Source organism: Equus caballus, chromosome 10, assembly GCF_041296265.1.
Source record: "Equus caballus isolate H_3958 breed thoroughbred chromosome 10, TB-T2T, whole genome shotgun sequence".
Lineage (NCBI taxonomy): Eukaryota > Metazoa > Chordata > Mammalia > Perissodactyla > Equidae > Equus > Equus caballus.
Genome location: NC_091693.1, coordinates 80,125,693 through 80,149,000, shown reverse-complemented (window position 1 = coordinate 80,149,000; position 23,308 = coordinate 80,125,693). Strand labels below are relative to the sequence as shown.

Genomic DNA, 23,308 nt, shown 5'->3' with positions numbered 1-23,308 from the left:
TGCCAATCTAACGGGTGTAAGGTGATATCTTAGTGTAGTTTTGATTTGCATTTCCCTGATGATTAGCGATGATGAACATCTTTTCATGTGTCTATTGGCCATATTCATATCTTCTTTTGAGAAATGTCTGTTCATGTCCTCTGCCCATTTTTTGATCGGGTTGTTTGTTTTTTTGTTGTTAAGCTGTGTGAGTTCTTTGTATATTATGGAGATTAACCCTTTGTCGGATAAGTGGCTTGTAAATATTTTTTCCCAATTAGTGAGCTGTTTTTTTTGTTTCAATCCTGTTTTCCCTTGCCTTAAAGAAGCTCTTTAGTCTGATGAAGTCCCATTTGTTTTAAATATAAGATATTTAATGGAGATTATCAAGAGATGTCAAGTTCTCTCTACCAGGTGAATTGCCATTTCACTAAGGAAAAGGCCACATGCTTCTTTGTTCTCTGCGGATGTTATCTTCAACTGAATGCATTTTCCAAATACACTGACATACACTCATACTTGTAGAAATGCAAAATAAAAAACCAAATTACCACTGTTTTTAATGTACTTTCAGCATATTTATTTACATGAGGAGTATAGATGGCAATATGCAATTTACACTTACTCCAAAATAGTGCTTTGTCAACTGTTTATAAGCAATCTCTTCAATTCAGTAAGCATTTACTTAGAAACTGTTTCACGCCCACCACTGCACTATTTACCTAAAACCTATGGATATAAAAAGAACTCAATATGCTCTAAGAAAACTTTGATTTTTGACGAGGGAGATAAAACTTACATAAACAAAACAATCAGAGAAAAAGAGTATGATAAAAATTAATGCCAAATGAAATGTGTGATGCACTGAGAAGTGCTAATGGGGCCGGGGGCATGTGTTGTTAGGGAAGGTGTTTGACGTGGGACAACACCAGAAACCGCCATTCGAGGCTATATTTCAATAGTGCTACACAATCAACAATCAATTCTGTAAACCAGAAACAGTTTCATGCTCAATGAAAATGTTCTCCATCAGAGCATGCTCAAGAGGACAGCAATCTCACCAGATCCTGCCTCGGACGTCTCACGTAAAGACGGAGAGCGGCAGGCAGTGCCCGGTTACTGCAGCCTAAAATGGGATAAATACACAAATGTGGGCTCAGGAGGAAGGCATAACAAGAAGTGTCTAAGGGCCAGGAAATCTGCCTAACGTGAAATTAAATCGGCATTGTGAAGTATTATGACCTCTTCTTGGAAAAAAATTGCATATATGATATTCAACTGCAATTTTCCAAGAGGCTAGGTTAAGAAACCAACTCTGTGGTTTAAGTACTTTTTCTGTTACAGGTTTTTTAAGTTGCTTCATAGGAAAGTTCTTGTAGAATTTGATAGAAAAATGACCCTTTGCTAGACTGGATTGTTGTTCCCAATTAGGCACTCCTGCCTCCCTGTAAGGTAATGATACAACCATACCCTTTGCTATGCCACTTTGTGATGCTGGGTACTAGTATGCAGAGTATACGTCTCCACCCATGGGGCCGTGGGGCCTGTTTTGACCACCAGACAGTGGATCAGCAGCGTACCTCTTTTGACTTGAGGCTGTAAGAGGCCTGACAAGTTTCTGCTCTCCACTAGTAGAGAACGTTCCAGGTAGCTGTTTTTCCTTCTTCAGCATGAGTCCTGGGATAAAGACATGTGGAACAGACCTGAACTCCTACCTCAGTTTTGGAGTCCAGCCAGCCCTGCTGAACCCAGCCAAGAGCAGCCAAACCACAGTCAATCTGCAGATTCATGAAAGTGAAACAAATATTTGTGGTTCCAAGCCACTGAGACTTGGAGGCTGTTATGCAGCAGTATCACAAAAAAAGCCACTACACTCTTAGAAATATCCTGAGCCACAGATTACTCTGTGGATTTTTACCAGGAAGACCAAAGCCACATACTGTTGTACGTATAACTGTCTATACAAATAATTCTACCAAGGCCTGGACTATAAAGCCCAGAGACATAAGGGGCCAATTAACACAAATAGCCAAGAAAGCCTCCTTTCCTTCCAGTTGTCATTTACCCTATAACCAATGTGCACGGCTATGGAGGTTTAGTTGTAAGAAGGCATCATTTGACATCAAAAGTGACTTATGCACATCTTGGTATACCCATCTATAGACTTTGGTATTATTTATTATTATGGGTTGAATTGTGTCACCCCAAAAAAGAAATGTTGAAGTCATATCCACAGTACTCCAGAATGTGACCTCATTTGGAAAGAGGGTCTTTGCAGATGTAACTAGTTAAGAAGAGGTCATACTGAAGTATGGTGGGCCTCTAATCCAATATGACTGGTATCCTCATAAGATTGCCATATGAAGACAGAGACACACAGGGAGAACACCACGTGAAGACAGAAGCAGATTAAAGATATGCAGCTGCAAGGAATGCCAAAGATAGCCAGCAAATCGCCAGGCGCCTGAAGAGGCAAGGAAGATTCCTCTACAGCATTCAGAGAAATCACAGCCCTGCTGAAATCTTGCTTCTGGATATTTAGCCTCCAAGACTGTAAGACAACAAATTTCTGTGGTTTTAAGCTACCCAGTCTTTGGTATTTTGTCATGACAGCCCTAGGAAACTAATTCACTTATGTTAAATTTTACACACTATCACTCTTCCCAAAGGATACTGTTCCAAAACCTACTGTTTTCCCACCATGTCTATTCTGCCACATTCTCTTATAATTTAAAGGAAATGTGGGCATGAAATTGAGAGCATTGGTAAACCTTGTTTTGAAGATTAGAGCAGAAAGCTCACACAGTTAACACCTGTACACAGGAGATAATTCAAGGAGATAAGTGAGTAGGTGGACTAAGAACTGACCTGATTATCAAGGAAAAATTTTAGTGTAAAAGGGGTTTTGAAATTTTCTGAGAATGTAATAAAACCATGTATTATGCCATTCATATAACACTTCAGCAATTGTAGTCTAACAAACCCATACAGCTAGAAACCCATATTCCTACACACACTTATGCTATCTTGTACCACTTTCTAATCAATTGTTCCTCATGCCCACATTCCTTCCAATCAGGCTGTAAGCTCTCTAAGGCAGGGAATGTGTCTTATGTTGTACATGCATGAGCACATGTGCGTGTGCTCACACACATATACACACACACACACAACTCCCAGTTTAGATTAGACATAGGATTTATGTTTAATAAGTTGATTTTTGATATGTTATGGCTAAATACCTAACAGAAACTGACTTTGGATTATGGAACAATAAAGTCTCATCTTTTATTTAGCTTAGTGGTCTCCATTTTTAAAAGTTATATTCCATATCAATAAAAGCATCTGAGCAAAAATCTTAATAGGTATATTTTTTACTTATAAAAACACATCTTCTGCAGTAATATATGCATTATAAAACATGTAACAAAAATAAAAGTCATGAAAAGAGGAGATACACTTTCTAACAATTTCTTCCTATATGTTGATGGGGCGTGTGAACCTCAGTTTGGAAACCACTGGTCCAGACGACAAGAGCAAATACGTGAAAACATTTCCTAGGATTTGGCCCTTTCCAGGAAATGCAAGATCTTAACTGAACCTAACATTTTATGAATTTTAAGCATGTTCTCTGGCAGATTCATGAAACTGTCTTGATCAAACAAGCAATATTTTAGAGTAGATGACAGAGCTGTCCTTGCAACTAAAATTAGTTTGTACATTGCTAGACTCCAACTGGAAATGCCTTTGCTAACCGTGGCATTCTCTGCAGCTCAACCCTTTGGTCTTTAGATTTTAGGAATGAAAATCTATTATCGGATTTTCAGGCAAATTTCTGCAAGACTGAAAGAACCAAATTATATAACATTCTGATCTCGAAAATAAAGGAAAGAGAAGGATGGGCAAAGGGGAAGATGAAACAGAAAATTCATAAGTCATCTCTTAAGAATGTTTTCAACACAACATCCAACCTTCCTGTGTTCCAGGTGCAGGTATGTGGATAACACTGTGCTAGAAAACTGAAGGGCAGAGAGTAACATAAAACACAACCCCTGTTGGCTTACTATAAGACCAACTAAGCCAGCCAATATTTAATTTGTGGTACATATAGTTAAGTGTCAAAAGAACTGGAATCAGGGGCCAGCCTGGTGGCGCAGTGGTTAAGTGTGAATGTTCTTCTTCGGCAGCCCGGGGTTCACCAGTTCAGATCCCGGGTGTGGACATGGCACCGCTTGGCAAGCCATGCTGTGCTAGATGTCCCACATAAAGTAGAGGAAAATGGGCATGGATGTTAGCTCAGGGCCAGTCTTCCTCAGCAAAAAGAGGAGGATTGGCAGCAGTTAGCTCAGGGCTGATCTTCCTCAAAAAAAAAAAAAAAAACCTGGATCAGGGGTAGAGTAGATGTCTTGGAAAGTCTTCACAGAATTGCGTATCAACCTGGTGCAGAACACTGGCTTTAAAGGAAGAAATGTGGAAGGAAATTTCAGATAGAGAGGGTAGCAAAAAGCCTGGAGGCAGGAATTACCCGGTGGTGTATGAGGGGTATGGAAGATTCTGACCCTACCAGAGTGCTGAGTTCATGGAGGTGGGGAATGGGAGCTAAGGCTGAGTGCCTGACATGCGCAGAGTATACGGTTCCATCATCACCTCGCCAGCATTCTCTGGCTTTAACTTCCAAGAAAAAGCCACCACCGCTGAAATCTCATAAATCATTTGACTTGGTCTATTTATTCTTGCAGAACTAGCCTTGCAGCTGATCTATACACAAAGCAAGCAAGCTAAATGCATGAAAATACCAAGCAGATGGCATGTGGGTGAAGATGTTGAGGAAGTGAAATATTAGTAGCTTTGAAATCAGGAAGAGAAAGTAAAATATGTTAAAATGAGTATGCATTTCGTAAAGAAAAGTTGAGACTATAAGAATCCTATGATATATTACTTTTACTAATTTCTAACAATTATCACTGTAATATATAGATATATAAAATTGTGAAAATAGAAATTACCTATAATCCCATCAATGAGGAAAAAAGCTTTAATATTTTGTCATTTTCTTTTTTTCTATGCAGAGGCATTTTAAAATCAAATTAGGATCTTTTTGTACATATAGGTTGGTGGACTATCATTTTAAAAAGGATTCCATTGTTGGATTTGTCTCAAATTTTCACAACTCATGCTTGATAATCACCCTTGATGTCACCCTTCATCACCCCAATACTTACATAGTTGCTTACTCTGTGACAGACAGGTTCCCAGTACTTTACATATATTAACTTATCTAATTCTCAATACAATGTGGGAGGGATACACTATTATCTTCATTTTACAGATGATAAAATCAAGGAGAAATTAACTTGCCTGAGTTCACACAGCTGGTAAATGGTGGAACAGGACTCCAAGCCAAGCAGCTGGCTCCAGCGTCCCTTCTCTACCCACTCTACCATACCACCTGCCTCCCAGAGACAACGTGCTCACCACTGAAATTAAGCCTGATCTCTGATTTCCTTAGGATATACTCTTAGAAGAGAATCACTGGTGCCAAGGGATTCTATGAGCCAACCTGCTCTCCATCTAAGGTATACCAACATACCCACTCACCATCCCTGAAAGGGGAATATGCTATGACCCAACCTCAACCTTGCCAACCCTGTGATGGACTTTTAATATCTAATTATTATTTGCATTTCTTTGATGCAATGAAGTCGAATCTTTTTTCATTTCATTTCATTTCATTTCATGCCTTGAGCATATGTAGTTCCTTTTTTGTGAATTATCTATTCCCATTCCTGCTACAGATTGAATGATTGTGCCCCACCCATATATTGAAAACCTAATGCCCAAGGTGATGGTATTAAGTGGGGTCTTTGGGAGGTCCTCAGGTCATGAGGGCCGAGCCCTCATGAATAAGATTGGTGCCACTCATAAAAGAGGCCCCAGAGAGCTCCTTAGCCCCTTCTGCCACATGAGGATACAACGAAAAGCTGGCAGTCTGCAACCCGGAAGACAGCCCTCACTAGAATCCCACCATGCGGCACCCTGGTCTTCGACTTCCAGCCTTCAGAACTGTGAGCAATAAATTTCTGCTGTTTCTAGGCCACCTAGCCTATGGTATTCTCTTATAGCAGCCTGAACAGACTAACACAGTTCCCTACTAGAATGCTTTTTAAAGAGTTAAAGCATGTTAAATTGAAACTATTTTGGAAGGTGCTGTGATTCACCATATCAAAGAGAGTGGCTAACTAGCTGTTCCAGTGGGACCCTAAAGACAGGCAGCACCTTGGGGGAATCACCAGGACCTAGGGCTGAGGGCTCAGCTGTAAATACCAGCAACCGTAAGGACTGAGCAGGCCCTCCCAACAGACAGATAGCTGGAAACTGTGCGTTATACCACCCAGCAGGGGCTGTACTTATCCAATGCCTGGAATATTCATTACTGCCATGCAGGACACCCTCAATTCTCACATCAACATGTCTGGGGAAACAAATCAGTAAATCTGATGTTTGCTTAGTGAGGTCAGCATTAAAGAAGGAAAATAAAAGACCTTGTTGGATCTCTCACGAACAGAGCCGCCTCACGAATTTTTCCTCTTCTCCACAGCATTCCTGGTTAGTGATCAGAAGCATCCACCAGTCAGAGGATTCCACACCAACAGTGCTGAACAAACACTATTAAATTATTACTCTAAATCCTCTGTTAATCAGTCAACAGCATAAGACCTCATTCCAGGCACTCTGCAATAAAACCCAGCACCCAGGACACCCTCTGATTCCCTGGCTTGGAGTTGAAAATACCTCATTCACAGCCTTAGGATCACTTCTTCGGAAGGGCCACTCTCTTCAGAGGGTCCCTGTCATCTAACAGCATTGATATTTAATTCTTCGAATTTCTTAAGAGTAATCTTTTCTCCTATTAGGTCCCTAAATGTCACTGACACCCTGATGGAGGCTTTTGCCCCTTCATGTACCAACTACACAGGGAAACCCAGCAGTGGAGGCATAAAAGACTCTCCCAGATGAGGGCCATAATAAATACAAAAGTTATTTTTAAGGAGTGTTAACACAATGTTTGAGAATTTGTAAGTAAGCCAGGAATGCTAAAGAAAAATGATACGGACATGTAGAATACTGAGGTGGGGGTGGGGGATAGAAGAGAAATGAATGGTTAAATAAAGGCTTCAACCATGGATTTTTTTTTTTGGACCAATCTTAGCATGCTATCCAAAATCACAGTTAATTTTTAGTAGAAAGACAATTTTGCTATTTATAGGACATGCCTGTTCCCAGGATGGAAGGCTACTTGGGACACTATATTACATGTGGAAGGCTCCATGAGTTTCAGGAATCTCACCTAAGAATGGCCGCTAGACATGACACCAGAACTGAGTGTGGCTTGCTAATGAAAATAGGAGGACAGAGTGTCCCAAGCAGAGAGAACAGCATGGAGAGGAAAAATCATAGGCTATGCACATGCAGGGGTGACAACCAGTTTTGTATTACTAAAACAGAGATTCCTAACTTGGGGTCCAGAAACCAGGACATGTAGGAAAAATGGTGTGTGATGAGACCACGACTTTCATCAGATTTTTTTTAAGGGTCCCTGATTCTGGGGGAGAGTGGGAGGATTAGTGAAGAACATTTATGGGCCAGTGCATGATGGGGAGGGGCAGGGAGCAAGAGAAGAATTCCTCAGGGCCCAAGAGACTAGGCTAAGATTCATGATGGACTCCTTCCTATGTAGGATAGGAATGCTTTGTGTTAGAAGAGGAAATTATAGAAGGAAGACTGGCTGAAACGTAGGAAAAGGTAAAATGCAGGCAACTGTCCAACACATCTGAGGAGCCAAACAAGGGTGGTGGGAATGGAAAGAAGGGAATTTGAGAAATGGCTAGGAGATCAAATGAGCATGCTGAATGTGTATATTTGCTTATATATGCATAAAATGTCACTGGAGGATTCCCAAGTAACTGCTAACACTGGCTGCCAGCGGACAGAGGAAGCAGGTAATAGGGAAAGAGGATGAGAGGGAGTCCTTTCACTGTGTACCCATTTGTGCCTTTTGAGTCGCATGAAAGTATATTACCTTCCACAAAAATAAATTTATTTTTAAAAGACAGAGGTTATCAGAACAAGATGCCTCAATGTAAAACTTTTCCCACATCTCTCTCCAAACCCCCTCCAATGTTTCAAGTTGCACTTCTGAATTCAGATTATTTTTACGCCAAAGACTCCTAGATTGTACCAATGACTGACCCTTGAGAAGAGCCAATCTCTCTGTCAACCTGGGTGATAAATATATCAAACTGAACTTAGCATCATATAGATGTGAGTAACTATTTACCTGGTTAAATCAACCAACTTAACAGGTAGTTGTCAAATACCAGAATGAAGAAAGTCTGGTCAGTTAACTCACAGAGCTCAATCTTTTAAATGTTATGGTAAAGAAAAGAGGCTCAAAGAAGAATTTATATCTGATTTATTAAAACAAAGATGAATCAAATAAATTACTGATGTGAAAGAGGTCAGATGTGAGGTCCAGTATACTGAGTATCATGCTAGTGTAGGCTAGCTCTTTGGCTAAAAACCACTTTTCAAATTATACGGAATGAATCTCTTGCTCAGCCTAATACAGCATACAAGGCAAGTACTCCAGAAATAATTGACTTAAAATGGTTTTACCAATTTTCAATTAGTGATAAGTGGACATAAATTTAATAGTAAAAAAATAAGTGGCATTTAGGTTCACAAAACTATGTAACACTGTTTTCCATTTGACTATATAAGCTCAAATATACTAAACTTGCAATACTCGTTCAAAACATATTTAATGGAACCGATTCAACTTGTTAATCAAAAACACACTATGTCCACAGATTGATTCTGCAAACGTTTTCTTTTATTTGATTTTATGTTTTACATTTTGCCTTTTTCTATGAAGGATGTGAGTCAGCTTAAAATAATAAATTCAATAAAATAGGAAAATATAATTAGATAAAAATCAGAATCAAGATAAACAAAGTAGAACAGAAGCTCCAAGACCAAAGGGAAAGTTAGAACATCGACATTAGGTCACAGGTTTATATAAGGTTATTAAAATTGAGTTGCGAATTTGACTCCACATTTCCTAGTAGCCAAATCAGAAAGGAAATAGAATCAATGATCTGATTCCAGTTTCGCATGATGGAAAAAAGAGATCTGTTCAGGAGACCTAAATCTTTTCTTCGGCATTTGGAGCTGAATGGTATTTCTTGCATGGGTCTCCAAACAGGAGCTGTAGAAGGGACCATGATCTTAATAACCACATCTCTTAAGTAACGTAATGGTAGGTTTCTTGTGACTGTGTTTATTAATAGAATCCCCCAGTATGAGTGCAAGTTGGGGAGAGGGGTGCAAAGGATGTAAAATAGTGTAACCAAAGTACATAGGTTCTGAAGATCAGGTCTAACATCGAGAATTGCAGGAGAATGGGTGGATGTCATGGCCTTTGTTCAGCCAATCCTCTGTAAACATTTGTCTCCATTAAACTTCTGATCAAATTTATGAGCAGACAATTCATATTCTCTGGCATGTGCAGAAATAAAGGCATTCCCTACCACTGTTGAGGGGAGCTGAATACACAATTATTCTTCAGCCATCACTTACTTCTATTTGAAATGCAAGGTTATACACATTTTCTCTTCTAAACTTTTTCTGCAACCATAACAATTTTGTTTCCAACATAAGTGAATTGAGTGGATCCTATTAGACGTAAACAACAACAAACAGTATGGGTAAGATAAAATAGAACCGGGATAAAAAATTATGCTGGAATAATAAAGGACAGTAAATAACATTTAGCAAGAAGGGATAGAGGTTTCAGCAATAAAACCTTAGGGAAAATACAGAAAGATAAGATAGAGTAAATCAGGTCTTAGAATTGCATTCCAGTGGTGCATATGGAGGCGGGTGCTGGAGGCTCACCAGATGGGACCCAGGTAGTGAGTCAACCAATCGCAGAGGCATTGCGCATTTGGATGCAGGACAAATACAGAAAAACGCCTCTTCCATTCTGAGATTAGGAAGCAGCTCTTACTTGACTGATTTCAAGGCCAAGAGTGCCACACCGTCTAAGTGCTCAACTTTTATCTGTCAAGTGAACAAATAAGTGTTTATTATCTGCAGCAAAGTAAAGAGTTTACTATAACCATCAGGGAGGACCCTTTTGAGAAGTTTAAAGTGAACAAGGAAGAATAATGTAAATTAATGGCTCAATGTCCTTGATCACAAATTTCAGATGTGTAAAATGTAGCTATCTTTATTTCATGGGGGAATTTTTGCTTTGTTTTAATAAATCATAATATATTTCTCATAAGTTCCCCCCCACGGTTGGTTCCTCCAATCTCACTACCTTTTCCATGAAAGTGTTAATTCCTCGCCATCTAGGAAGAACTCAAGTAGGCTGGAGAAGCAACAGTAATGGCTTACCATAGTTTGGTGCAAATAAGTTTTTTGGGTAACATGTAGTGAGGACAGTGAAGAGGTATTAAAACGACCAAAAAAAAAAAAAAAAAAAAAAAGAAAGAAAAGAAATAAATGACTGGACCACTCCCAGATTATTTTGTTAAGCAAAGAGACTGAAAAGAGGTTAATACTGACTCATAAAACTTACATAACAGCAAAATAAAAACAATCAAAACAGGAAATATCATACTGCAAAAATAAAGCAAATGAAATGTGATGCAGTTATCCTTGATTTTTTTTTTTCAAGAAAACATAAAATTTAAAAGCAGAAGGCACTGGATCCTTCAAATCTCAGATTTCACACCCACCCTGGGTGTCAAACTTGGAAATTGATCTGCTTATATATTGAGGAAAACACATATGGTTGAAAATGTGTATCTATACTGTATATTTTGAATCATTTAGGAATCACAGACATTCCTAAATGCTTTATTTCTACCTTTACCTGTAACAAAATACATTATAATTAGATCAACCACAACTCTAAAATGAGCTAATATGTCACTTATTAACCAAATCACAGCTACCTCTTGAGTAACTTAAAATTTTCTTTTAAACATGAATTGCACTTTTTTTTTTAATTGTGCTTGAGAGTTTAACTGAAATAAATCTGATTAGCAACGAGACTGGAAAATCTGTAAGCTTAGACACGAAATGAATTTATATTAGGAACTAGGGAAAATTACCCCATTTAATAAAACATCAGAGATATGGTCCTAAAAATGTCAAAATTGAAACTCAGATGTTAACAGAATTTGACTGTTTATACAAAGAAGATTTTTTTAAAAATCCAGTTAAACTTCAATGGTCACAGATACACAAATACATTTTAATCCTAAATTGTCGTTGGATGAAGCTTGAAACGCAGTTCCTTCAACAAATAACTAATGAGCGCCCATCATGCATCAGACGCAAGGAATTACAGGATTGAACAAGACGAAGACTGTCCTGCAGTTTACACTGGTCCATTTCCCATAGCTTTAACCTTAATACGTTAATATAAAATTGGAGCTTACAATGATCCACTTGCCAAAACTCTAGACTTTATTGCTTAATATAAAATAAAAAATGATAGCCTGTGAAGAGAGAATCTTGCCAGAAGCTCTGAGGTATGAACTTTACACTTGGGGGAGAAGAAGGAGTTTATAACCAGTTTTTCACAAATACAAACCGTAACATCTAGTTGGAAGCCAGGCTGTGCCCAAGGCTGCCTCTGCTGGCCGACTCGGTGCATCCTTCCAGCAGATTCTCAACTCCCAACACCTGTATCAAACTTGCCACTCTTAAACGCATCCCTTCCCGTAAAGCAGGAGGCAGCACGAGAATACCCCCAACCCCATCTATCTCCGGAATAATCTGACTTCCAGAAGGACTTTCTCTAACTGGCCCTAAAATGTTGACTGTAAGGGTTTGAGTCATCAATTTTATATACCAGCCAGCCAGCTGTGAAATACATAAAAACCCACAGCGACTTCTACATGCCGCTAAATAACGCTTTGCGTGGCTACACGTTTGGCTAAAACAGGAAGAACGCATCTGCTCACCCAGCTGAAAAAACACGGTGAAATGCTTTTACCTGAGCTGCTGAAAATCTCCCTCCCCCCGCCCCCCGCAAACGAGCACACGCCAACTCGTCCTCCCCACCCCCTCCCGCAGCGCGCACCCCACGGGCCCTGGGGGTGGGCAGGGAAGGGTCAAGCTCTCCTTCCCCACCGCTCGGCCTCCTGAGCTCCAGAAAGGTTGTCCGATTGATAGGGGGCTGCGCCCAGCGCCATTAGCACACCTCCGAGCGCCCCGCCGAGGCGCGGCGGGAGGCAAGTTTGGCGGGTCCCGGCGCCTGCCCCCCGCCTCTCCCCAGCGGCAGCATCAGCAGCGGGCGGCGGCGAGGGCAGGTCCCCGCCTCACCCACCTACCTACAGGGCGGGGGCGCCGGATCCTCGCGTCCAGAAGGGGATGGGGCGCACGCATTTCTGGGAGCGGTGGCCTCTGCTGCTCGGCGCAGGGGAGCGCATCCTCCAGGGTGGGTGGAAGGAGGGGTCGGGGGAGGACCGTGCGCCGAGGAGGAGCAGGGCAGGAGGGAGGAGCCCCGAGGCGCGCGCCCCGGGGGACCGGCGTCCGGAGCTGGCGGCCGCCGGGACTCCTCGGGCCTCGCCCCGCGCGCGGCGCCTTGCCAACCCTGCAGCTGCGCCCGCGGTCAGGGCATCGGCCGCGACAGGCTCTCGGGCCCGGCTGGAGGCGGGGAGCTGCGGGTGGCGCGACGCGGTGCAGAAGCCCGCCTCTAGCTCCGCCCGGCCCTCGCCACGCGCTGCGCCCCTCCGCAGCGGCGGGGGCCGGGGAGCCGGGCGGCCTGGCTCGGCGGCTCGGGCTGCCCCTGCGGCATCCTCGCCGCGCCGGCGCCCTCCGAGCTGGGAGGCCGGGCACCCCCGCCGCCCCCAGCTGCTGCAGCCCCCGCTGCCCGGGCACAGCCCAGCCCAGCCCGGCCAGGCGGCTCCGCCCCGGAGAGCTGCGCGCGCGGCCTCTGCAGGCCTCAGCCCATTGTGACGCCTCCCGAGAGCGAGCTCGTCGCTGCCGGGGCGGCCGGACGCCGGCTGCGAGCCTGCCGGAGCCTGGGAGGGGCTGCTTACCTCGCCCCGGGCCGCATCCCCTACAGCGGGCCCGCCGTGGCCGCCACTCTTCGTGGGAAGTAAGGCTTTGAGAACAGGACTGGAGTTACAGCGTCTCCCAGAGTTTTAAAGCCTTGCGTTTCCTTCCAGCTCGGGGACCATTGGCCACAATAAATTCATCCTTCTGTCCTTTCCGGCTTTGCGTTTCGCAAAGGGGCCCACCATCTCCTCCCCCTCCCGTTCCCGTCCCCGTCCCGCATCCCGGATGCTGCCAAATTGCAATCATTACAGCAAAGGGGACGTAGCAATTGGGCCCTGCAGGCTGACTCTTGGCAGAGACCCGACAGAGCCTTGTTTGGGAGGATTTGCATCAGCTGCAGGTCAGTGCCTGTGAACTGCCCATCCCCACTTGGGAGCTGTGTGGTCCCATGACCAGCACTGCAAGATGACTAGGAGGATTTGGCCTTGAAGTTCACCCTTAGACACAGAAAAAAACTCAAGGCAGAGCCTGCAGCTGGTCTGATAACACTGGTGTGTCAGAGGCCACACGCACACAGGCACGCCAGATAGCGGCCTCCTCTGGGCTGTTGATGCTGCTTGTGCTGTAACAGCCTCGCATGGAAGGCGGAGCAAAGCATTTAACTGCGGTGCCTTTGGCATTTCAGTTGCAAGTGGTCATGTACTATATTGCGAAATAAGGAATAAGCGCCCAATTCTGCACCGAGCATGTATAAAATTGGAGCTCAGGTTTACATAGTTTTGGTTTGAATGTGAAGTACTGGGTATTTTTCTCTTTTTTCTATAAGCATTGTGTTATTTGCAAATTATTTTCAAGGGAAAATCAGGCTCCTAAAAATATAAAGAGCTGATTTCATTGAATCAAAAGAACACGGTTAGGGATTTCCAGAGAAACTGAGCTGCTCTCACACTTCTTTGATGAGTGCTTTTATGATTTTGAAGTCTAAGGTTAATTTTTAAAAAACAGGCAAAGAAAAGACATGTTCCGTAGAAGTACAAACTGTGATACAATCGCTAAGAATTTTTGAGATAGTTCTTTCAAGCAAAGTGGAGGTCCAGTGGGGAGCAGAGCAGGAGCTGCACGGGCTTGGGGTCAGGACCTCATCACTTCCAGGGACTCCGACTCATCTAGAGCCCCATTTATTTTCAAAAGATACCTACTATTATTCATGATATTTTGCCCCCAAATCGGAATAAGTCGATTACAGGAATGTATATATGTGATGTAGTTTCTGCAGGAAACGTCCATTGAGTTCTAATTCTTCCCTGTTTCCATCCTTTCCCCACCAAGCATCCTCTTTTGTTTTTCTCTCTATGAACACCATGTTTTGTCAAGAAACAAATTAAGTAGTGATCTTGTTTATTAGGCAAAGATATAACAATGTATTTTAAAAGTTGTAACCATCGATTATAAAATGTTTGTCAGCCTTTTGAAAACACTGCATGCAGTTTGAGGATCCTCTTTGTGGTTTTCCTGAACTCCCCTAGGACTGCATGCTGTATCATATGCTTGCAACATTTTATTATAGTGAAAGTCTCCGTATAATAGATTTCCGCTCCCCAGCTTAGACGGGGGAAATTCCCCCTTAAAGAGTCTTCACTCATTCTTTTTCATTAACTCAGCATTTATCGATTTGCCTAAGCTTTATCTTTATAGAGAAATCAGAAGAAATGAAACCATTTCCTTATCCTCTAGATCTGTGCTGTCCAATATGGTACCCATTAGACACATGTGGCCGTTTAAGTTTAAATGAAAGGAAATTTAAAAATGCAATTTTTCATCCCACTAGCCACACTTCAAGCCCTGAAGAGCCACAACTGGCTAGTGACTACTCTTTTGGACAGCATAGCACAGAATAGAACATTTCCATCACTGCAGAAAATTCTTCTGGACAGTGCTGCTCTAAATAAAAATAAATCTCGAAATTTTAATTGGGAGATAATATATAACACATAAAATAATTTGGAAAAATCTTAGTACACTACAGATCAAACCTCATTAGAATGTATATGTCTTAAGAACATGGTACTCTCTAAGAATTCAGGCTCCGGCTTCAGACCACAGCTCCATCATGTACTGACCCTGGGTACCTTAATCTCTGTTGCTTTATCTGTAAAAGGGGGGCAATAGTAGTGCCAACTTTATAGTGTGGACATAGGGATTAAATGAGATAATCCATGAACGATGCTTAGGCTAAAGGCTAGAATGTGGGCTTCAATAAAAGTTAGCTATTACCATAACAAGATACATTATTCTAATAAAGGTTTCCTTTTTGAATAATTGTATCCCTTGCACCCCTAACTGTACCTCGCTAATAGAGGGTGCTCGGTAAATGCTAAGTTACTGAAAAAGGATAGTGCTACACTGATTTTATGGATCCAAGGGCCTCTGTTAAATATAAAGACTGACCATTCTATCTCTGTTGAAGGGTAGAGGCCATTTTAGGGCAATTTAGGTAGAACTGTCATCTCACTTTTTCTGAGACAAAGAACCCTATATGATGAGACTTCAGGGTAGATATGGAGAAGCAGAGATCTCTTTAGTTCTTAAAGGAAGAAAAGAGGGGTCACTTCACTTGCCCTCCTTGTGCTCCACAGGGTAGGAACTGGACCAGTGGGAGGCAACTGGATCCCTGAGCTCAGGCGCTAAGCGACTTCGGGGGAGGAGGGGTGTGGGTAGGAATTCCATGGTTTCAAAAAAATCACCAAACAATAGCAACGATCATTGCAAATGTGTTCAGTGTTTGTCTTACACATCTATCTAAAGATAATTTTGTAATAAAGAAGTATGGCCAGTACATCTTCTTAAGCACAACACCTGGGACCTGTCATGGAACTGGAGTTCCAGGAACATGGGCCAATGCACCTCTAACACTTCGCCAGTGGATAAGTAATAGGCTCACCATCACTGAAAGAATTGAAACTTCTTTGGAAGTTTTCTCTGTAGAGGTATAAAGGAGGAGATTTGTGCATTGGCTCATGAGTTTAGTCTATTAGCACCAAGAAAGTTCACTCTTTAATAGTTAAACCTACCCTCCTTTTTCTAGCACAGAGAGAAACACCTGCTTTCACACAGGTGACTTAGGCTGTTGACACACAGGAGTTTCATAGGAGGTAGATTCTGATGACATCTGTGAAGGTCTGTGAGTAGCCATCCTGCACCTAAAGAGCAGAACAGAGTTCACTATTTAATGGTGTTGCAGGCAGTGGCTCATTTTCACAACTGGGATCATTGGTCCAGCACATCACAGATTCCACCTTGAGTTTTGAGAAGAACATAAATAGGTCCTTTTATGGATGGACCTGGGTTCAGTGTTTCTCTTGGCTTGTTACAAAGTCTAAAGAGGAGATAGAAATCTTCCTACAATTTGAAAGGAGGAGACTGCCAGAGCGTATTGAGAAAGAAATACTGACATATAGAAATGGATTGCTGTCTGCGTGCCTGTCAGCACACAGAACTTATGCTGATATTTAGGTTAAGCACAATAAATTTGCCCTTTTCTTTTATTCACAGTTAATTTAAAAATAGCTGCTTCGGGACAGTTTCTTCTCTCTTATTTCTGCTAAAAATGGTCTGTTCACTAGCTTGAGAATTCATTACATATTTTTTACATTTTCTGAAAAATATTCAAATAAACTGGTGCTAAGACTGTGGTGCTAAGATATAATTTAAAATTCTGAAATGAATCCCTAAACTCAAAGTGACAGTAAGTGGTGGTGGTGGTTTGGATTTACTGGGTGAAAGAAACTTACAGTGCAATAAGCTGAACAGGGAGTTTTTCAAAAGAAGGAAATATAGATTCACAAAAGATATACAGGGAGCCAGGTTTCCCCCACCCCCGCCATCCCAGTTGGTTGTCCCCCAGTGGTAACGTCTTGCATAACTAAAGTACAATAACAAAGCCAGAAAATTGGCATTGGTATACTCTTTAGAGCTTATTCAGATTTCGCCAGTTTTACATACACTCGTGTGTGTGTGTGTGTGTGTGTGTGTGTGTGTGCGCGCGCGTGCGTGTTTTCTATGAGATTTTATCATCTGTATAGAGTCTTTCACCACCACTGCAATAACATACAGGACTGTTCTATCACAGCAAAGCTCCCAAAGCCTACCTCTTTACCGTCATATCCATCCTCCTCCCCACCACATCTCAAATTCCTGTCAATCACTAATCTGTTCCCATCTCTATAATTTCAAAAATGCTATATAAATGGAATCATACAGTATGTTACCTTTTGGATTGGCTTTTTTTTTCATGAGCCTAACTCCCTTGGCATCCATCCAAGTTGTTTTGTGTATCAACAGTTTGTTCCTTTTTTTAAAAAAAATTTTTTTGAGGAAGATTAGCCCTGAGCTAACATCTGCCACCAATCCTCCCCCCACTTTTTATTTTTGCTGAGGAAGACTGGCCCTGAGCTAACATCCATGCCCATCTTCCTCTACTTTATGTGGGACGCCTGCCACAGCATGGCTTGACAAGTGGTGCGTAGGTCCGAACCCAGGATCTGAACCAGCAAACCCCGGGCTGCTGAAGTAGAAGATGCGAACTTAACTGCTGTGCCACTGGGCTGGCCCTAGTTTGTTCCCTTTTTTGATAAATATTTCATAGTATGGATGTACCATAGTTTAGCCATTCACCATCAAAGGATATTTCAGTTGTTTTCAGTTTGGGGCTATTATGAATAAAGCTGCTAGAAACATTCGTGTGCAGCTTTTGTGTGAAAAGTTTTCATTTCTCTGGGATAAATGCCCAGGAGTACAATTGATGAGTCATATGTTAAGTGCCTTTTCAGTTTTAAAAGAAACTGACAAACGAGTTTCCAGAGTGCCTGTACCATTTTACATTCCCACCAGCAAAGTATGTGCGATGAATGATGCATTTTGAACCTAGTAAATAAACTTACTAAGTTAAAGCACAGTCATACATTTCTTTTACCATCCACTACTCTACCACATTGTAATTGCTCGTTTACTTGAACCCCACCAGACTAAGCCTCAAGGTCAGGGATCCTGCTTTGTTCATCTTGATGTCATTGATGCCTAACATATATTAGGTAGTGAATAAATATTTGTTCAGTGGATGAACAAATTAATGAACAGAAGAAGAAAAACTGGTAAGGTTGAAATCAAATTGAAAATAAATCATCAATAAGGTATAACTATAACTGAATTTGAATTGGATGCCATGATTTTTCTTGCAATATATAACAACAATTTTCAAATCAGAAACTGGTACTCTATAAGGTGAGTCCTTTGTGGGCAAATTAATAAAAACTAAATACTAAATTATGTTGGGCCAAGGTAATTCTTTGTAGTGCTTTGGTAACAGCAAATGATTGGAAACGATCTAAATGCCCAATGATACGAAGCTGCTTTAATAAAATGTCTTTACGGTGGAATGCTATGAATTATCAAAAATAATGAGAAAACTCTTTATATAAAGAATGGATATCCTTTGGAAGAAATAATTTAAAAAATCACAGAAAGGTATATAGAGTGTGCCACTCTTTGTGTAAAAATTAAAAAAAGGAAATTAAAAAAGATGTTAATTCTTCCTCAGTTAATCTATAAAGTACAGGGTGTCCCTAGACCATCTTGTGCCAGAAAGAAGTGCTCAAAACCTTATAGGGACATGTCAAAAGGATACAGGAGCCAGCTTGAAAGGACTCCTTCTGGCCAAATTTGGTACAATTTAAATATTAAATGAATAATGCAATAGATTAGATCAATAACTACGTAGATATAGCAATAGATAATACATGAAATAAAAACACAAAGCAAAAAGAATAGTCCAAACTGATATTTAAAAATTAAATAAAGAATAAAAAGAGGGAGGAGAGAAAGGAAAGTTCTTTCTATGAGAATGATAAAATATCACCATTTTGCAACCAACATAGCAATAATTGATTCAGGCAAGGATCATCAGTGGATGCTAAAACCATGGTGAAAGTTTGCTGAAGAACAGAAAACATATACATTCTCCAAGTATTACTTCCATGGGGTGATAATTGCTTTTTTCAACATTTGTTAATTCCAAGTGTAAAAGGTAACTGTACATGGAGAAATATGGCAGACACCTTAATCAAATGATCACACTTAACTGTATTAATTTCCTATTGCTGTTGTGAAAAATTATCACAAACTTAGTGGTTGAAAAAACCACAAATATATTACCTTACAGTTCTCTAGCCCAGAAGTCTAACAGGCATGTCACTATGCTAAAATCTAGGTGTTGGCAGGGCGGTTTTCCTTCTGGTCGCTCTATGAGAGAATCCATCTCCTTGCCTTTTGCAGCTTCTAGAGGCCACCTGCATTACTTGGCTCATAGTCCCCTTCCTCTATCTTCAAAGCCAGCGAAGGCTGGTTGAGTCTTCCTCAGATCACATCACTGGGATACTGACTCTGCTGCTTCCCTCCTTCACTGATAAGGACCCTTGTGATGATTTGGGGTCCACCCAGATAATTCAGGATAATCGCCTCTGTCTCAAAATCCTTGATTTAATCACATCTGCAAAGTTCCTATTGCCACGTGGAGTAACATATTCACACGTTCTGGAGATAAGGACAGGGACATCTCCAAAGGGGTCAGTATTCTGCTCACCACATTGACCCTTAGAGATAAACGCGATATATCAGTATTATGTGCCATCTGATGTAATGCACTGAGATGGACACATCACTTAAGGTAGCTTTCCTGCCAAAAGAAATATTTAACTAAGGGCGGCCCCGTGGCCGAGTGGTTAAGTTCACGTGCTCGCCTTGGGCGGCCCAGGGTTTCGCCAGTTAGGATCCTGGGCACGGACATGGCACCACTCATCAGGCCATGTTGAGGCAGCGTCGCACATGCCATAACTAAAAGGACCCACAACTAAAATATACAACTATGTACTGGGGGGAGGGGGGGTTGGGGAGAAAAAGCAAAAAAAAAAAAAAAAAGATTGGCAATCTTTAACTCAGGTGCCAATCTTTAAAGAAAAAATATACATATTTAACTAAATTGAGAGTCTTTCTGAAACAACTGTCCTCCACCATTCAAAAAAATCAATGTTGTAAAAAAAAAAGATTAAAAGATGGAGACTACAGAAACATGACCCCTAAATGCAATGTATAATCCTTGAGTGGATCCTGGATAAAAAGAAAAAGCATAAAAGGTGTTATTAGGAAACTGGAAAATTTAATTATTGACTGTATAATAAAAAATATTGTATTAAATTTAAATTTCCTAAGTGTGATAATTGTATCGCTTGTTCTTAGGAAATATGTGATAATTGTATCGCTTGTTCTTAGGAAATATGTGATAAAGTATCTAGAAGTAAAGTATCATTAAGTCTGCAACTAATCTCAAATGGTTCAGAAAAACTAACTCAAGAGAAAGGAAATATGGCAAAATATTAACAACTGGTGAATCTAGATCAGTACTGTAAAATAGAAATATAATGCAAGCCACAGATATAATTTTAAATATTCTAGTAAGTATACTAAAAAAGTAAAAATAAAGTGAAATGGATTTTAACATTTTAGCCCAATATATTCAATTATCACTTAAAATGTAATCAATGTAAAAATTATTACAGATACTTTACATTCTTTTATTTTTCATACTAAGACTTAAAAATTCAGTATGCATTTAACGCTTCTAGAGGATCTAAATTCGTACTAGCCACATTTCAATGCACAATAGCCGCATGTTGCTGGTGCTGCTAAGTTGGACAGCACAGGTGTAGACGAAGGGTACGTATGTGTCTTCATTGTCCTATATTTCCAATATTCTGTAGGTCTGGGATGTTTCAAGAAAAAAAGTTGGGGGAAAAAGAGATTGACATTAGTTTGGTTCTGCACAGACTATTTCCAGGAGGATGCAGAAGAAACTTAACAATGGTTATTTGGGAAGAAGAAATGAGGAGAAATTAGGGTATAAGAGAGGGACGGTGGTGTTCACTATACCTTTTTGTACAATTTAGTGACTAAACCAATTAAAACTTAAAATTAGTCTAAAAGTAATATCTGCTTTACCTTTTTATTCAAAACCGAATTCTCTAATGCTGAGCTCTGGCAATCCCCAAACGAGAGGTAAGAGCTCCCTCTACTGAACTCGACTTCCTAAAGATTCCTTGATACAGGAAAGAGGTGTGTGCCCCATCTAAAATATAAAAAGTTAAGAAATTTCTTCTGGTGACTTTTCCATCTTTATTAGTCTTAATGAGCCCTTTCAATCTTTCTGTTTGCATACTGTTAAATAATTTTAGATAAATTTTATCAATATCTAAACTCCATCTCTGAGTTGTTGAAAACAATAAACAACACTCCAGCACAGACTCACCTGAATTCTGTGGTGATGGATGATGGCTGTAACTCACAGTGGCGCCGGATGTTGTAAGCAAGGTCATTACAAATTTATATGTATTTTACTTAACCCTCCCTCCATCTTGCAGCGGATCGGAGTCTCTTGGGTCACATTTGTTCAGCTGTAATGGTTGGTACTTTCAAAGCTGAGTTACATCCTATGGCCTTCTGCTCCTATTTCATGGGGGTTTCTGAATTGAGGCTGAGCTGGAAGGTTTCTTGACTCCTTTGGTAATTGCATCATTTCCTGGCCGTGTCTCGTACACAATGCGGAGAGGTGAAGCAATTGCCCAGATAACACAGGATAACAAATATGAGAATAACGGAACGGTGGGTTCGAAGGGTTTACTGGCTCCGCGTGTAGATGCCCCAGTTCTTCACTAGGCATGTCACCCACAGCTCTCTCAGCCTTGTTAGCCTGACTCCCAATTGAGTAATCACGACGACATATGTATATTATAGATCTAGTCGCGTCCCCTAAGGCCCCGTGGCCCTTCATAACCCACATTTATAGAGCATGTGCTTTGTGCCAAGGACGTGTGCGTTGTCGCATCAGCTCTAGGACGTGAAATGCTCTCCGCCGGTGGCAATCCATCGTTCAGATTTAGTAAAATGTTTACTGGGACTTAACATCTGCGTAAGAGGGAAAGACAGAAAGACAGAAAGAGACAGAGGTTAGATTTAGAAAGAAAAGCTAGATGATTAAGAAAATAATAAAGCAAATTACAAGGTTCTGGGCAGTACTTTAACTTTTGTCTGGATATAGATATTTACATGTTACGTAATTAGCATGAAATTTCAGGGCGTCTTTTCCAGGAGGGCAGCGGGAAGAGGATTAGATGTGAAGGGCCCGGCTCTTAATACGCCGGCGGAGCTCTCCAGGCAGTGCCGAGAATTTGCCTCGGTTTAGGAGGCGGAGACTCAGAACCGGAACAAAGTAGGTGGAGCTTAGAAACAACAAACTTGTTTCTTAGTGGTCACGGTTACGCGGAGGCTTTGAAAGAATCAAATAAATTTCAGGAAACCAAGCTGGTAAGTTCCCTGGTGGTCTAGTGGTTAGGATTCGGCGCTCTCACCGCCGCGGCCCGGGTTCGATTCCCGGTCAGGGAAGGAGTTATTTTGTGCCAACTTGGCAAGGTAAAAGCAGTGAGTTTTAACTGCTTGAGTTTCGGTAATTGTTGCTGATCTTTTCCAATCATAAAAATGCAATTAGTGTTTAAATATTATGTAATCTAAGATTTAAAATACACCTTACCTTTTTACAAATACTGTTTACAATCAAATAAACAACATAAAGATCCCTGATTCTAAAATACTCTATACACATTTGTTCCCAAAATGAAGCTTTTTCTAAAACTGCATTTTCCAGGTTTTGAAGATAATTTGGATGTGTATACAAGCATTAACTTTTAAGCCTTTGTTTAATCTTGAGCTTTGTTTGACTGCTAAAAGGAGGAAATAATTTTAGGTGGCATTATACCTACTCTGCATCATGCTTATATCCAAGTTCTACGTATTCAGATTACGTACTTTGTAGATTATTTGTGTATGTTGGAGCTGTTCTTAACCTGTTCTCCTTTATGAGTCTAAGATCTTTATTCAGTACGTTGCTGGTTAATTATCAAGCAGTTGGTTTATTATATTTTCTCCTAATAACCTGTTCTAGTTCATCATTTTATCTGTTATTTTACATTTTCTCTAAGAGATTCGTACAAATATTGCCAATTTCTTGCATCCGGTGTGTCAGTTCCCAGCAGGTGAATCATATAGCCCTCTCAAAAAATGGAGTTAAGTATCATCAGGAATTTTTATATTCAGAGCAAAATAGGATTCTGCGAGTTCCCCAAAAGAAAATATGGAAATATTGGCG

General features: G+C 40.9%; 1 protein-coding gene across 13 annotated transcripts in view; it reads right to left on the bottom strand.

The window, feature by feature from the left end:
- Nucleotides 1-21,759, bottom strand: part of NCOA7 (nuclear receptor coactivator 7) — a 146,986-nt gene extending 125,227 nt beyond the window's left edge. For 2 of the 13 annotated variants that reach the window (XM_023651021.2, XM_070223756.1), the window contains exon 1: nucleotides 13,101-13,614. The gene's annotated coding sequence lies outside the window, so the exon portion shown is untranslated. Of the gene's footprint in view, nucleotides 1-12,389; nucleotides 12,969-13,100; nucleotides 13,615-21,415 lie in introns of those variants that run through there. The other 11 variants (XM_023651019.2, XM_023651022.2, XM_070223753.1 and 8 more) reach the window with 8 other exon arrangements.
- Nucleotides 21,760-23,308: the final 1,549 nt, after the last annotated feature.